We start from the raw sequence: 12,056 nt of genomic DNA on the forward strand, positions 1-12,056 counted from the left end.
AGGGTCAATCCTTCAACATTTGTCTGTGGTTTTCTTATTTAAAAATGTCTCTTAAGCTGTTTGTTCAAATCTTCAACCCAAAAAACATGCATTAATTCCACAGATCTGAATGAATGTCTTACCACACAAATTCCTTTTTATATCATGACACTGCTGTAGGTCCAATGCACAACCTCCCACTTTGGTTTGGAAAGTGTCACAGGGATATATGATGGAGTACTTACCATCTGGTGTTAACATTTCCCACCCAGTGAGCTCATATGGAGTGTGTGTATTCATTCATGTGTGTGTGTTTGTTTATTGCATGTGTTTGTGTGTAAGCTGTGGCAGGCAGGGAGCATGTGGCAAAACAGTCAGTACCTTAATTGTGTGCAGCGGTCTAGAACTTATGGATCACAGTGGCCCCTCCCTCCTTCTCCAGCCGCACACTGTGGTGCACATGCACACATCCGTTCACACACTCCTGGTGTGACAACTTGAGGATCCCTTTAGAGTGTGTTATGGTTAACAAGAGGATGAAGTAACAGTGGGTAAAATAAGTGTGATTAGGGCTTAAGTGGCTGAGGTGACAAAAAAATGTGAGACCTCGATGGGTTTAAAGCTGGATTTTTCTACTGATGAAAATCTGAAAGAAGATCTGGTGCCTGTCACCCACCTCCATCAATGTTGTTTTGGATCAGTCACATGTACTATGTTTGTATCATTCCCTTGTCATCCCATCAAATGTACATTGGATATTATATGGATAATACCAAAAATTACATAACCTTATGAAGACAAAATGAAAATCATTTGGCAGCATTCTGGCAGAGCCGAAATATTTGTAGCACTACTCAGCATTTTCATATATAACAGATGTGAGTGGTATCAGTATGCACAAATAGACACAGATTGTGTATCAGACTTTCCAGACATCCAGAGCCTTTTAATATCTTTCAGGGTACGATTGGTAAAATAATTACTCCCTACTATCTTTTCCTAACCTCTATCTGTTGACCTCACTGGAATATGTCATGTGGTTAAAGAAAGATATGCACTCAACAGAGACTTGCATCTTTTTAGTAAGAGGAGGCAAAATGTAGGCAAAGCTATATTATGTGTTTCTCTGATCTCCTTGAACTTTTGTACACAAGTTTGTAGTTATATTAAGATCTCAGGAAGAAAATTCTGTCTTGACTGTCAAATAGCTCCACACTAAGCTGGAACTGGTCACTGTGGAAATGAAGGTCTTTCACAAGCCGGAACTCCCCATTTTGTTTGCTGGATCTCATGAACCCACAACCTCATTTGGATTACATGTTTTTTAATACATTGGGTTCAGCCTCAAATTGCTTTAAAATGTCATGCATTAATGATTATGGATAAATATTAATGCTGTGGAAGTTAAGGAATTGTATTTAGGTTTGACCAGTTAAGAGAAAAGGGCTGTTAAACATTGGTCTAAACCCTTTTTGATTCCCCATTTTACTCTCTCTTTATGCATTGTAAGTTTTGTGATCTCAAAAAATGAAGAATAAAAGAAAAGGGATGGAAGAAATGTGATAAAAGCTACTCTAAGCGTTAATCTTGTTGTAATGCTGTCAGATAAGTAGGATTATTAACCTCCATTAGAGCCCCAATATGATGAAAACCCACCTGAGGTGAAGTGAAGAACCTCCCCAAAAAACACAGGCATTAGCACACATGTGCACACCCTTTCATGCAAACAAAGGAAACTGCCCATTTATCAGTGTATAAAACACACTCCAAAGCCCATGCACACACGCAACTAACACAATTTCACTGCCTGTCAAGTTTCATTTCTCAGATGGGCTAACAGAGAAAATAAATTTCACAGCTCTGATTGGTAAATTGGACTTTGTTTATATGTTTATTGGCCCATCTTTAAACCCCCATATTGTGGCAGAGTTGTTTCTAAAATGACCTGCAAGTAGAGGCGCCAGAGCTGCTTGGAGTCTTTAGCCAATTTCATAATTAAGGTTAACAATTAATTTAAATGCCATGAGAGCATTCAACAGACTGCACGCGATAGCATGAATGTGCTTGTGTTAATGAAAGACTGGGAGACTACGACAGATTTCTTCAGTACCTGACAGAATAACCTGCATGCTGCTCCCTCCTTTGCTGCCATTTGGACCCATTAAAAATTACATAACAATACAGAGGTTCTAAGTGACACACACTTGTCTTAAGTTTTCCACTAAAACTTATATTTTGTAAAGCTGTGTGCTTCTGAATTTTTTTTAAAACTCTGGCAGAAAATCTCATTTAAGTTTCCAATGTGGCGAAGCAGCTCTCCTGATAAACAATAATAAATTTGCAACTATTCGGCAGCAAGAAGCTCTTTATACTAAATGTTTTCCCAGCACCTAATGATGTACTTAATACCAGCCAAGGCAGTGTCTAATCCAGTTAGGAGATACTAATCATTAGCCTCTGCAATGCTAACACATCTCCAACATCTCCTTTGCAACAGTGTAGGTAATCTGTTCCGTTTCTTTCAGCGCTGTGGACGGCAGCATTGTTTGTTTGTAGTCTGCAGTGAGCAGACTAAACAGTGACCACTTTATTTGCTACTTTCCGTGGTAAAAAAAAAAATAAAAAATAAAAAAAAAACATTTGATCCCAGGGTGAGATGTTTCTAACTGGATCAGTTAACCCTAACCTTGCTTTTAACTGCGCTGCCATGTACTGATATATATATATACATACACATGACTTGGTAAGTTGCAGTGCATGTCCAAAAATAAGGCTCCCCAAAAGCACCTGTATAATTCCAACCCTGGAGAGAACATTTTGGTTACTCTCATGCCTGCAAGGAGTCATGTCAGGCTCATGTATAAGTGTGAACAGAAGCAGGTAGAAATATTCTGGACCACCTTTGAGTATGTCTTTAGTCTAAGTGTATTACATCCGTATTTAGTGCAGTGTACCTCTGATCAGAGAACCCAGAATGCATGATCTTACCAAATAGGGGAAAATGGGACATTTCAGATCCTCCATTACCCCTACATCTTCCTATTTAGTGCTTACTTGCTGCGTAAGGCTGAGAATATACTTACTTTTTAACCTTGTATTCACAATGGCAACCAGCTCCGTTGTGAGTGTAATTGTTTACATACTCTCTGTTATGCTTGTGACTGGAGGATTCCACTGAGAAGCACATTAGAGAACTCAGACAGGATAAAATTGCCAAATTTGTTGGGCGCAAACAAGATAATAAACTTGGTATGCATTCCAAAGACATGCATGATAGGTTAATTGGTTATTCTAAATTCTCTCTAGGAGAGAGTGTGTGTGTGAATGGTTGTTTGTCTATCTGTGTTGGCCCTGCGACAGACTGGTGACCTGTCCATGGTGTACCCTGCCTCTCACCTGTTAAAATGCTGGGATAGGCTCCAGCTCATCTGCGACCCATAATGGAATAAGCGGTCAAGATAATGAATGAATGAATGAATGAATAAATAATTTTGAGATCATGGCAGAAAAAAAACAGAGCAGCAGTATTGTACATATGGTATGTAAGATCTGTACAACAAGGACGCCATGTTTTCTCTCAAAAAACTTTCCATCATTTTTTCCACTGATCCTTAGACCTTACATCTCGCCAAATTGGTCCCTACACTGCCCCCACTGCTTACTCACTTAATGCAGCTTGCATAGTGTTTGTTTCTGAGGTCATGCGAAAATGACGCTTCAAGTGAACTGAAAATGTATGAGGCAGCCATGATAAGCTAATTTGTTTGATTAAAAGCTAATATAATTTCAGCATAAAGCTGATGTTTGATCTAAAACAAAAAGAGAAAAAAATGCAAAAATCTGTCAAAATCTTGCCTAAAAAAAGAAAATGCATGCATAGATAAATAAATAAGGCAAAGGAAGTGCCCGTATTTCTGGTTTGCTAAAAACAAAATCACAGCTTTAATCTCCAGGTGACTGAGTTGCTGTTGTGGCATGTTCTGCTGTTCTGGCTCCCCCCGCAGACCCACAGTGATTCTGGCCATCTTGTTCACATGTGTGACATCTCTCTCTCTCTGCCATTGTACCTTACAAATAAAACAAGGTGTGATGATGCTACAGTCCTGAAAGAACAGGCTGTTTATAAGGAAGTTTTTCACTCTGGTTTCAAAGGTAGAGGCCCAGAATTACTAAAAAAAAAAAAAAAAAAAAAAAGATATCGTTATAGGGTACATTTTACAGGTTGCTGTAGCTTCAACCTGATTTACATCAGCTCCATTTCAGATTAATGTTCTTCAACAAAATCTGACCAACAAAAAATAAATAAATACCCTAATAAAATACAATTTCTAACCAATAACAACTTGCCTTATTTGTCTTCTGTCACTGATCTGTTTATTTATGATTCACTCCATCTTGATTGATCATGCAAATGAAGGAGTAAGGAACAACGCATGCACACACACAAGCATGCAAAAGATCATAAATGCACATGGAAAGATGCAGTCAAGCAAGCACAGTGACCACTAATGTCAACTCCCAACTGTGCACATGCACACCAGGCAAGCAATGTTTTCAGCTCACACAAACCATTTGGATGAGATGGTGGCTGATGAGACCATGCGACTACCGGGTGTAAAATAATGTCCTAACACGCACACACATACAAACTTCAATTCATCCCCTTAGTACTACACACAAAGCCACATGCTCCAATCAGAGCCCAATGAGCCGATACAGAGAAGGAGAAGGCAAAAGAAGGGAGCGGTAAGGGCCCTTTAATAATATCCATAATTGAAGAAATAAGTTCATTTTGCTGGCATGAAAGGACTTGAGTGTATCCCTGAAACCACCTAAAATAAATGTTTTAATGTTGTGCTCCCTTTTTCCTTTGTCGTGTCAGAATATTTGTTGTGTCAAAATCAACTTGCCATGACAAATTCAGTCATGTTTCCAGCCCTTTTCTGTCATTCCAGCCACCCAATCTTAGCCATTTTTGTCCATGAGATCATTCTTCTGAGGGATATCGGAAAGAATGACATTTCAGTCAGAAAATGAGCTTCTTTTGCAGGGTGTGTGGACATGGTGATGAGGCCAGAGTTCAGAGAGAAGCTGCTGTCCTGCCACTTTGACTGGAGACAGTGGCAATTCTTTTGGTATCTGAAGAAACCTCTTTACACTACTAATTATGGGGAATAATGCAGGAACTAGAATTTAAAGATAACTAACTTTATTAGATAACTAGTATCTAATAAAGTTACAGCTATGGGTATCATAGAGATGATCACATTGATGGCAGTATACACATACATTATACTATATATATATATATATATATATATATATATATATATATATGTATGTATGTATGTATGTATGTATGGCTGAAGATGGCGCCGAGGATTGCTGCTGCATCTCAAGCTCTCTCCTCTAACGTTATTTTTTCTTCTTTATTTAGTCTCTGTTAAGTGTCATTATTCATTTTTTTCTTGGTTATGCAACCTGCTATAGTGAGCTCTTTCATACAACAGGATAGAGATAAATTACTATGCATCAGGTTGGTGGTGGAAAAAACTTTTCATCGCCACCACCACCGCCACCAGCTTACAGCGGGGAATCTCCATGGTGGCGCCTACCTGTTGTTGTACCTGAGCAGTGGAGGTGGCGGAGGAAAACAGAGTCACAAGCTGGAGTCCTGGTCCAGGTGAGGAAATGGGGGAATCGGCCTCCTCTACCGAATATTCTTCTGGCAAATGTTCAGTCATTGGACAACAAGCTGAACGAACTTCAGGACTGGATTTCAACGGGACATTAACATCGTTTTAACGGAAACTTGGCTTAACCCCTTGACCCGGACTAGGCCACTGTTCCTGAGGACTCTCCGTTTATCGGCTGGACCGGACTGTACATTCAGGAAAAAGCAAGGGAGGTGGTGTCTGTTTCATGGTAAACAACAAATGGAGCTCAGATGTGGGATTTATTTCTACGGGCTGTACTCCAGACCTGGAGCACCTCATGATCAGATGCCGGCCTTATTATCTTCCGGTGTGAGTTCACATCGGTTGTCATGACGATAGTGTATGTTCCACCACATGCTGAGGCCATGGAAGAACTATTTTATTGTGGTTTATATTCTTTTTAGCATTGTTAGGAGAGCCTGGGATTTAAAAATTTCACTGCCAATGATTGCTGATGTAATTGTTGTGAAATGACAATAAATTCATTCATTCATTCATTCATTCATTCATTTATTCATTCATAACTTCTTTATAAAAAGCCACCTGTTTCAGTCTCAGACATCGGTGCTGCCTTTGTGTTTGACGTAAGTTCCTGCACCTGTCGTGAATTTAAAAACTACCGATTATTGTATGTTCATGCAGCCATTTTACAAACAGATGAATGAAGACCTGTGAGTCAACCAGCCGTCGGCTGCAACTACAACATCGTACTTAAAATTTATATGGTAATTAAATGTTTACATCTGTTCATCTGTGTGGATTCATTTCTGATAAATAAATATACTCTGGGCATTATTAAAGGAAAAGACAGATGTCTAAGTATACAGGATGAACTTATTAACTGAATACATCTTGTTTAAGAAAAAAGGTGCAGTAAATATATGAGAGCAAACAAAAATATGTGGATGTATATTTATTTATTGCAAGAACAATAAAATATCCCAACAAACTTTACTGGATCTGATGGCAGATCTACTGTGAAACTTCTGAAAACTGTAAAAAGAGCTTGATGTTTTATCGAAATATCTGGAAAAAACAATACTGGAGCCAATAAACCTTTCTTCATTGATTCAGCTCATCATCCAGTCCATTTAGCTGACACAGATCTTAAGTACGCAAATGAAGCCCAAAATGTTCTTTCTATCAACACCACGGTCAGCCAAAAGTCCACTGTTCTCTGTGATGTCTTTAGCTCTGCACTGCCTCCAAGATGGGAACGTAGGATGAAGAACTATTGTTAAATTCCTCAGTGTGACCTGATCCTGAAGCTCCTGCACATTTTCTGTTGAACAGGTGGACCTAATAAAGTGGCCAGTAAGAGTATCCATCCAGCTATTTTCAGTAAGACTATAAATGACTATATAAGTGATACCAGCTCTCTTGCATGCAAACAGACTTTCATCTTACATGTGACAGACACTAAAAACACATTGTGTCCACAACCGGAACTTTCCTAGTTAACATGTTGGAAGCTGTAGGGGGTAAATGAGACCTCAATATTAGCTGGAGTTCCCAGTCTGCTGTCCATATAAATCCAAGAATATGGGTTTCATTTTGCATGTGGATGTGGGGCCCTTGTCAAGAAATTCAAGCAAAATCCTTTAGTAGCTTTTAGTGTAAAACGAGCTAATGGGCAGTAGCGCACTGCAAAGAAAAATGACTCATGACTGGAGCTAATTATGTGAGTAAAATTCTCTGTGAGCAAATACTGTACTTTGAAGTCAGTAAAAACAATTCCCAATTTTTGTTGTGTGTTTGCATTTTGTCCTTACACATCTCTTTAGCTTTCTTCCAATTCTCTTCTACTGCTCCCCTCCCTACTCTATCCCACAGTTTGTTTTCTAGCCCTTTCTCCTGGTGGATGTCCCACCGGGGGCCGAGCGCTTCACAAAGACCTGACACCCAGAGTGAAGGAGAAAAGGGCTGCAAAAAGAGAGACGGGGGAGAAAGAACAGCGAGGAGAAAACAGAGGGTGAGAGGTCACACAGGAGAAGAGAGAAAGGAGACGTGAGCGAGCAGAGAGGAGAGCTGTAAAAAGAGCAGAGAATAGTGGACAGAGAAAGAGCGAGGGGAGGCCTTAAGAAGATGGAGGATATTGAGAAAAGGAGGCAAATAAAAGGGGGAGAGAGGGAGATAGTCGGTGGTGAAAGCGAGAGAACAAGAGGAGAAAAGAGGCAGGAGAGGGGATAATGGAAAGAAGACAAAGATGTGAAGAAGAGCAGAGAGAGGTAGAGGCTGGGAGGGATAGGGATTTGTCACAATAGAGTATCCAGCTGAGTAGAAAGGTGGAGATGAGAAAAGGGGAAGAGACAGACTTGATGAAAAGAAATCAAGCTTTGAATAAGGAGGGAGGGAGCGGCTCAGTTGCCTGGAGCCTGAGTGTGAGTGTGTATTGTAGGGGATGGAGGGTCATAAGTAGCTGCTAAAAGGCTTGTGTCACCTCTGCTGGAGGAGGAGCCCTTCAGAAAACATCTCATCAGCAGCATGTGTTTGTGTGTGTGTGCAGTTTGGAGAGGAAGTGTTTTCAGGCCCAAACGGTGAACTCGTGATTTTACCAAAGGTTAGGCTGGTTACTTTCCTCCCCCGTGACACAGACATGTAAACACACAATGTATGGCCGGTCCGCAACCTCTTAACACCTCAGCCTTAATCATCACCTCTGTGTCAGGCTGACATCAACTTCCCTGATTTAGTTCAGATATACGCTCATTTGCATGTTCTAATGAAATCAAATTATTCTCTACTTTCAGTAGTAACTTCATAGGTGGCCTGAATGAGAAAGCCTTTAAAAGTAAAGGAATGAAGAAATACTTCTACCAGAAGCATTTTTCCAACCCTGAATAATAATGCACAGAACAATTTTTTATTACTTTTTTTTTTTTTTAAATAATCAATATGAACTATTTGCATCAGGCTGGACAGCAAACAAAGTGAGGCACTATGCAAAAAGTTTTAGGGATCCTTATTTGTTTATATTGTATTTTACTTACTTGGAGACAGCTTTTCTTTGGACATTAGCTTCTTTTTCATGAATCTCAGTCCATTATTTATACCTGACAATTATTGAAAGGAATGTGTTTTTCTACTTGCTGAGTCACTTAACACTGTCCTATGAATCACTTTAGCATAAAAACGGCACAAAGTAAAGGAAAACACATTTTAAGTTGGACTTTTTTAAAGCAGCATGTTGACACATAACTCTTATTTTCTTAGTTCAATGAAAAATGTCATAGATAGCACAGTCTTAGAGTAATATTTTTTTTCTTGTACCAATGTTTCTCCCAAAGAGCTATTAGCCAAAAAAGAAAGAAAAAAGAAATTAGAAATCTGACCAAGAAGAGGACAGAAGAAGTGTCAGGTCTAAAAAGCTATAGCAGAGCAATTGTATCTAAGAGGCATTTTCTTAAAAGGTAGGAAAAACATCCAGCAAAGACCAACACAGGACCTGAGAAACACCTTTGAATTTCAGATGGTCCATCTACTGATCACTGAAGCCTTATCAGAAATGGTCACATTGGATGGGTGGATGTCAGAAAACTATTCTTAAGGAGGGAAACCGAGAAAAATGTTGCATCAGAAGGCCTTATGCAATAAAAAAAAAGTACACAAGAGGCCATTTTCTACTCTAACAGGTCTGCTCTCAGCTAATCAGAGCTTTGAGACTACAGAATCAAGAACTAATTAACAAGTAATTTACCCTCATACATGGATTACAGTCTTGTCTATTCCTTCATCTTATTCCATGGTTTGCTATTTGTTTTAGCCCCATTTATGAAACATAATTTCAAAGGTTTACTTCCAAAATTGCTTTCCATCTGGTTGAAAACCTACATGATTGTTTCCTGCATTATTATGTGACAAGATGACACAAACCCCTGGCACTGTTCATTGAGAAGTGGCTACATAGCTCAGTTGACAGGACATCCATCTCCCAAGAAGGAGATCTCAGTTTGAATCCCACAGGGGACATATTACAATGGGCTGAACATTAACATCTTACAAAAACAAACACGGAGCTACCCAAAAAGTAATTTTAGGTCATGTATTTGGTTAAATACAATACAAATATAAATATCAAATCTGTTTTGGTCTCCAGCAACTCTTGAAGGTAATGCCTGGCTCCTTCAGTGCTTTAGTTTTACAGGTTAGCTCACCTGGTTGTGACCCATGTAGAGGCTGAAGGTCCATACTCAGCTAGCTAGGGTTTGAGTACCTTACCCACAGCCTTTTGCTTCTCTTTTCTCTGCACACTTTTCTATCTCTCTCCACAAGATGATTTAAAGACCACTAGTTCTCAAAATGCTTTTTTAAAAAAAGACAACTTTGCTGGTATGTTGGCTTCATTTTCTTTGTTGAAGTCAACATGCCATAGGTGTCAAAAGAAGTAATTTCAAAGTAATCAAAAGAACTGATTCAAATGTTGCAAACGAATGCACCATAATTACATTGTTTAAGCATCAGTTAAATCTAAACTATTGGTGCTGTTTTCAAGTGAATCTGCTTTGACCCTTCATGTTTCAGTGCAGCATAATGAGCACATCACACTTTATTTACTCACATCATTTCTAAACCTTTATATAAAGATCAGGTGAGGATGCTAATGAGACCACGCCTGTGACCAAACACAGTAGCATGTGGGCAGGTCTTTTCTGCCTTCTGGCCTTCTGCTTCTTTCATTCACAGCCTTTATATCAGTGTGCAATAAAACGGTGAAGCTCAGAGGGAAAACGCTGCTGTAGAAAATAAATTGAAATGATTATAGTTGTCAGTGCAGAGAGAAAGAAAAGAGAGATGGAAGGACAGTTTAAAGGTAGATATTTGTGCTCTATTGTCCCCCAGTGATGAACCACTGAAGAGGAGTGTTTGTTGTAAGGAAAGCATGCTCCCGAGCTGTCAGCCCCTTGGTAAGCAAGACAGTGGGAGACAAAAGGCACACGTGTCAGTGTCAAGGCCAGAGGCACACACATGTTTTGGTATTTGTTGTAGCCTTCTGTAAGTATTCTGTGTGTTGAATGTCTTCATAGAGGTGAAGCTATGTTTTTCTCACTAGAAGATCTATTGGTATTTTCCCGAGTCCATGTGCTACAGTGTTACCTTTAGAGCAACAAATGCCTGCAGGGCTTATGTATAAAAACCTAAAAATATAATCACTTATATGAGAAAATGTCTATGAAAGTGTAATTGGATTTCTGAAGGACAAGAAATACATGTAACTTCAACATTCAGACATTACACAAGGTTGTTAAAAGCTATAGTGTAACACTGATGTGAATGTATTTCCTGATATGATCTGCAGATGATGAGTTCACAAATTCTTTGTGATTTCATGTTGTGAAAGTTGTACTGAAAAGGTTATTTCTAAAAATTCCTTGTTATAGGTAGTTTTGGTGTTTGTCTTTGTGTTGGATCCCTCTGTGTTTGTGAAAGCTTCGTTCTTTGTGTATCTTTGTTGTTTTTGCTTCCTGACTTTGTACTAACCTGATTGTTGTCACCTGAGTCTCGTTGCCCTTCTCTCTGTATATTTATAGCCCAGACTTTTCCTTCTGTTCATCTGTTTTCCAGTCTGTTTTTCCGAGGCAGTATCTTAGGGATCTTTGTGTGTCTCCTCCTTTTGTATGTGTGTAAAACTCCACCTTTCTCCAAGCCCAGAATTTGTTGAGTATAGAGATGGGAATTGATAAAAATTTATTAATATCAATTCCATTATTGATTCTGCTTATTGATATGATTCCTAAGTTATTCCCTTATCAATTCTCAGCCTTGATTTTTATGGGGGAATAAGTACACTTACATAGCTTTTCATAATCAACATAACAGTTTTACTATTTGGACTACAAAAAAGAAACTAACAACACTACTGATGGTATTTATTCAGTTACAGATAATTACTATCAGTTACGAAAATGCTGCTCGGTTGGTTAGCAAAAGCATTTGCAATCACGCTGCATGTACACAGTGTCAAATGCTTTTCGCCTGTCTTTTACATGCATAACTTGGCCCATTTTCAGGGCCTTTGCGGATGTGCACTCTGATGGAGCAAACAGAGTGGTCCTACTGGAAACCAGTTGCTCACATTGATGGAGAACTCAATAAGCTCAGAGATTTATGGTTATGGTGCTTTGGAAAAAATGAGAACCAGTTCTCAACTCCCATCCTTACTTGAGTAAATTTAAAATATTTTTAATTTTACTATGGATTTTGGAGATAAACTGCACAGAATGTCAAGAAGAGGCTGCATGGTGGTGTGGTGGTTTGAATCTGGGGAGCGGTGGCCTTTCTGTGTGGAGTTTGCATGTTCTCCCCGTGTATGCGTGGGTTCTCTCCAGGTTCTTCAGCTTCCTCCCACTGTCCAAAGACATG

This window comes from Melanotaenia boesemani, chromosome 8 (genome assembly GCF_017639745.1).
Source record: "Melanotaenia boesemani isolate fMelBoe1 chromosome 8, fMelBoe1.pri, whole genome shotgun sequence".
NCBI classification, from domain to species: Eukaryota; Metazoa; Chordata; class Actinopteri; order Atheriniformes; family Melanotaeniidae; genus Melanotaenia; species Melanotaenia boesemani.